We start from the raw sequence: 6,000 nt of genomic DNA, 5'->3' as shown, positions 1-6,000 counted from the left end.
AACAATTCTGCGTAAAATTAATGCATCAATAAATAAACAATAAACGATGTAAAAAAATTATATTTTAGTTTAAATAAATCAATGTGATATGAAGAATAATGTTAAATGGTGAATGCTGCTTTTAGTTAGAGCTTAGTTTATTCATAACGACGAAAAACCGATCCCTTCACAAAAATAAAGACCTAAGATAGAGAGCTCGTCTCCTAATGAAGTGGTTTCCGTGGTTTTCCTATCCGTGTCACGCATATACAGATTAGTTCCATCAAAAAGCCCTCTACCAAGGCAGATTTCTCCCAATACATGATCCAGTAGTTCCCTTGTCTTCTGGATCAGGTTCAAAACTACGAAGCTACGGAGTTGAGCATTAGGTAGCCGTAAACTCAAAATTGGATCAGCTGTTCAACGACGGATATAAAATAAAATATTAGACCTAGGTAGCGAAAAAAAAATAATGGTGGTAAAATATTTTCTTCAGTTGGCTAGCATATGCAGTATTTGGGAAAAAATTATCAGAAACAAAGTTCGACAGAAAAATATTGGAGAAATTTACCTATTAATAGGCCGATTAGGCCGGGATAGCCTGGTCGGTAGGGCGCTGGGTCCATGTCCGAGAGTGTAGTAAAGTGACTGATGTGCGTTAAATCTGTCGAGTCGCAAAAGTCCTCCATGTTCCCATAACAAATCAAAACCTCTGGGGGTACTGGATTGGAGATCTATCGTTCTCTGATTCAGGTAAAAATTACGATCTGTGGATGAATGAATGGGTCCGTCCTATAAACGGGTGTGACGTACGATGTGGCAGAAGTCGAATTCTTGGCCATAGATGGCGCCACTGAAAAACAAGAACGATCGCACCCCTTCTGCGTAAACAGGGATCAGAGTTGGCCGTTGATTACAGTAATCGATTACAACTGTAATTGGTTACAGATAATTACAGCTATGTAATCAATTACTTGTAATCTAATCGTGATCACAACTTTCAAAAAATTTTGATTACAGCTGTAATCATGATTACAATTTTGATTGCAGTAACCAATTACTTGTAATCACGATTACAAGTAACTATATACTATACGATTACAAGTTATTACGATTGTATACTATAGTCAAATTTTTTATGTAAGTATTCATGTGTTTACATATTTTTATGTACATAGAATGTACGCACGCATGAACGTACAATTTGCGATTCCTATACATACAATGTATGCACAAACGTTGTTTGTACGTACAATATTCATAATTATATTGTAATATACTTAATGCAATGCGCATATGTTTAGTACTTATAATTACGCATTTATGATACATGTGCGCATGTATGTTAGTTTGTACAAAAAGGCAAATGTTTTGTATCTTTGTATACATACACAATGTATGTATGAACGTATATGAAAATAATGTTTATGCGTTCGCATGCTTTTATGTACTTAGTACATATATTGTATAAATTTACGATGATAGCACGTATATACAATGTACGTATGTATATAAAACTGTACGTATTTACGTACAATATGTAAGAATGTTATTTAGAGGTGCAATATATGCACATAGTTGCGTAGATAAAATGCCTACATGTATACATGCATATTTATATGTACATCGATATATGTGCACTCAAAGTATGTACTTATGTACAACTTACGTATGTACTTGTATAACTACATACTTTGTTAATACTTATGCGCATGTAATGCATGGATGTACAAAAAAATAGTTATATGCACAATGTATGCATGTGCATACAACGTATACATGTACATAATTACAAGTAATGTACAAATACGTGCGTACATTTAAATATATGTAATTACAATATACACATACATTGTGCATACATTAAAAAAATTTATATGAGTAAAGTTATTAAAATTTGTTTTAAAATTATTCTAAGGTATATGAAACTCGACCTCATATTTTTTAGAAAGCAAACGATAATTTTATTTGGAATTTCTAAATATTAATTCCACACATAAAATTTACCGTTTTTCTTACCATTTAAAAAATTTCTATGAATCATGCATTATGTTATAAAAAAAATAAATCTGTATTGTCAAACATTTCATGAAAATACCTGAAAATAATTTTTTATTCAGAGAATTTCAAAATGATATAGAACAATTAAAGCTGAAAACTAAATTTAAATATCGTTTGATTTTGTCATTTAACTTGCTTGAGTCATTAAAAGTTAACTTACATGCATTTTATTTATTGCATTGTACACATATTTAGACATAAATGTAATGTACATATGTATACGTGTAATGTATGTACGCATGTACAATGTATGTACATACATTCATGTATTGTACGTGCATATATAGTACATATGGATATGCATACATGGAACATACGTGTATTGTACATGTGTGGATACATTCATTGTACATATATACATTGCACCATATGCATAGATAGGGATAGCATGCATGTACACATGTAAAATTTGTACGAAAGAATTATGCCCAATATATTTATGCACATACGTACTGTATATGTACACACATATGTACATTATATGAACATTATATGTTCATTTCATCATATGTACATTATATGAATATACATCTGTACGCTATATGTATATACATCTGTACGCTATATGTATATACATCTGTACAATATATGCATCTCAAATGTGTGTATGTACGTACGTTATGCATGTCGAATGCATGTATGAATATATGTGAAATATAAATACGCCCAATGTACGTACAATAGTTCACAAATGTATTATGCATATTTGGATACTTACATTGAGCATGAACATATTATGTACATGTACATAAATACACTGGACATGCATATCATGTACATGTATACATACATATATTGTACATCCTACAGATATACCTATATTGTACATGCATACATATATTGTACTGTTCATAAATAAATTGCACATACATGCATGGGACATACATTGTACAGACAATGTATGTATGTTCGTACAAACACAAGTACTTGTATATACATGCGTACATGAACATAGATATACATTTTACATACACAAATATTTGCATAAAATGCATATATTCATTGTGTATAAATGTACATGCCTACATTGTTTGCACATACATACGTAATTATTATCTATATACATACGTACATATATTTTATACCTACAATATAAGTGTATGTACATGTGTGTGATACTAAAATGTCTGAACATATGCACTAGATAAAATCATATGTACATACATTTCAGTTACATTCATTTGTACGTATACAAATACGTACAAAATGCAGTACATGTTAATACGTGCAAAATGTATCATTATAAAATACATTCTACTATCTACTGTAAAATATAATCATTTATAAGAATACAATAGTCTTGTAATCGTGTAATTAGATTACATGTAATCATAATTACATGTAATCAAATTACATGTAATCAAATTACATGTAATCATATATTTTGATTACTTGTAATCATAATTACTTGTAATCGTTTTTGTTGTGATTACTTGTAATCGCAATTACTTGGAATCATGATTACAAGTAATTGATTACTGTAATCAATATTGTAATCATGATTACAGCTGTAATCAAAATTTTTAAAAATTGTAATCATGATTACAAGTAATTGATTACTGTAATCGAAAATTTTAATCGATTACATTTTCGGCCAACTCTGACAGGGATACAACAACAACAATAGGCCGATTATTGTTTTTTTATATAGCTTTGACAGAGAAAAGCGAAAAAAAAATTTATAAATTCGCTGGTTAGGCATAATATTTTTTTCATTCAGCCTCCTCTCTAATTAAAAAAAATAAATAAATAAATAAAACGTTTTATCAGAAGCAAAAACTGACAGACCAAATCAATAGATTTATCTGTCAATAGGCCGATTCCAGTATATTCCTCGATTATTCTGGAGGGAGCAGACTTCTACCCCCCTCGCTACGCCCCTGGTCATCGCGCTACAAAAATAGAATTATTTTCTCCTTTTTAGATTATTTGCGAAGTGCAATTTGGTTTTATTTATTGTTTAGTTACTTTTTGTTTCGTGCTTGTTAATATGTTTAAGTCAGAAAGTGTTCTAAATATCGATGTGTGAGAAAACGATGTCAAATTTTGAATGCCTTTTACTTAGGAAACAATTGCAATTTGTATAGTAATCAGGCAAAGTACTTCTATTGAAATTTGAGAACGCTAGTTAGTCGGAAAGGTGTGGATATTTCAAGCGATTATAAATTTATTTCGGCTATAAGTTCTATAAGTACTGGCAAGGTAATGACTGGGACTTGTATTGTCAGCAGGCATATTCGATCACTCTAACTAGTCATAAAGCAGTCGAAACTTCAATTTCAATATTTCATAGTCATAGACTCAAAAACAAGTTAAAAGGTATTAAATAATAATAATCTGTATTCGCAAAGAAAGAAAAATTTTCAGTTATTATCTTTAAAATTTTAAAAACTACTTTAAAGTTACGAGATTTATTTTTACAAATTAATATTTTTATACATAATATTTTTAATAATACCTACTTTTAAAATTAACTTGCATACGTTTTTTTAGAGAGCTGATATTTAACAAAGCAACTTAATAAACTTAATTTCAGATGCAGTGTTGAGATTTGATAGCTCTAGCCAGTGAAAAAGTAGTCGAAATTTCAATACCAATACTTCATCGTGCTGTAATCAAAAAAGCATGTTAAACCGTTGTAAAAAAATTATTAGTATTCCTACAGAAAGGAGAACATCTATTTTTTTTTCTTTAAAATTCTAAAAACCACTTTAAAATTACAAGATTTTATTACAAATTGATATTTGTACGCATTTTTGAATAATACATACTATTATAATTATTATAAGTTTTTCTATAGAGCTGATTTTTAACATAGCACCTTCATTAAAATAAAACAAATGTAATATTGAACAATAATTAATGTTATATTCTAAGTCATAAGTATAACATTAATGTATTTATGTTTTGTTTCATATTATATAGATATGTTTCATGCATTTGTCTGGATGGAAATTCCAGAAGAAAATAAATATTTTTAAAAAAATAGCTTAACTAAATTTTTAAACCAATCATTATAATAAAATAACAATATTTATTGGGGGTAAAAAATCGAAATAAGTGAATGAAATAGGAGGGGATCCACAACCTTAAATCGATACACCTAGGTTTATAATGACGTCAGCCTGACGTAGCAATGACATCACAGACAAGCTTAGACTCTTATGACTGAAGTGAAAGTCGATTGGAAACGAAAACTTAAGTTTTTTGTTCTTCAAAAACTTTCAATATCCTGGTTCCGATCTACAATCTAGGCCAATTAATTTATTTAAATTCTTAAATTCAAACTTTTATATTTTTTTCCCTTGAAAACAAAAATTTTAACTTTTGAAAAAGCATTTTTAACTAGCCTAAGTTGTATTGATATTATGTTTTTACTTATGTTTGAATCGCTTTATAAAAAAAAAATGGTAAGGACAGCAGACGCGCTGTTTAGGTCATTCAACTTAAAGTTAAATTTTGTTTTACTGCATAAACGCTACAATAAGGAGAAACTTGAAATTACTAAGGTGTGTAGAAAATGTACAGTGATTAAGATGTAAAAAAATGAATATTCAATAATTAGTAAGAGAATTTACTGTTCCAACAAGTTTATTAACTGTTAAACTTGTTGGAAAAAATACCATAGAAGACCGTTTTACAGACCGCAAGAATGCAACTACAGATTTGAAATTTGACACGCTGATTGGATCATGTTTCTTTACGAACTTAACACAGAGTTCTTTTTTTCTTTCGAAATTCCTATTGGCTCGGGAATTATTGAAACTGCAGGTGCTTTTTTGTGAATTTTTCTCTTTTTTTTTAATGTACAATGTGTTCGAGGGAATGAAAAAACAAATTAAGATTCGATCATTAGTTCGAGAATTTTTAATTCTTAAGCTTGCAGTAAAATAAAACCATGTTGGCTGATCTACTGCCTGCTGAAATGCAACAACACAGATGAAATTTAGTGTGCTGATA

Source organism: Parasteatoda tepidariorum, chromosome 4 (assembly GCF_043381705.1).
Source record: "Parasteatoda tepidariorum isolate YZ-2023 chromosome 4, CAS_Ptep_4.0, whole genome shotgun sequence".
In the NCBI taxonomy this organism is placed as follows: Eukaryota; Metazoa; Arthropoda; class Arachnida; order Araneae; family Theridiidae; genus Parasteatoda; species Parasteatoda tepidariorum.
This window is presented reverse-complemented; position numbering follows the sequence as displayed.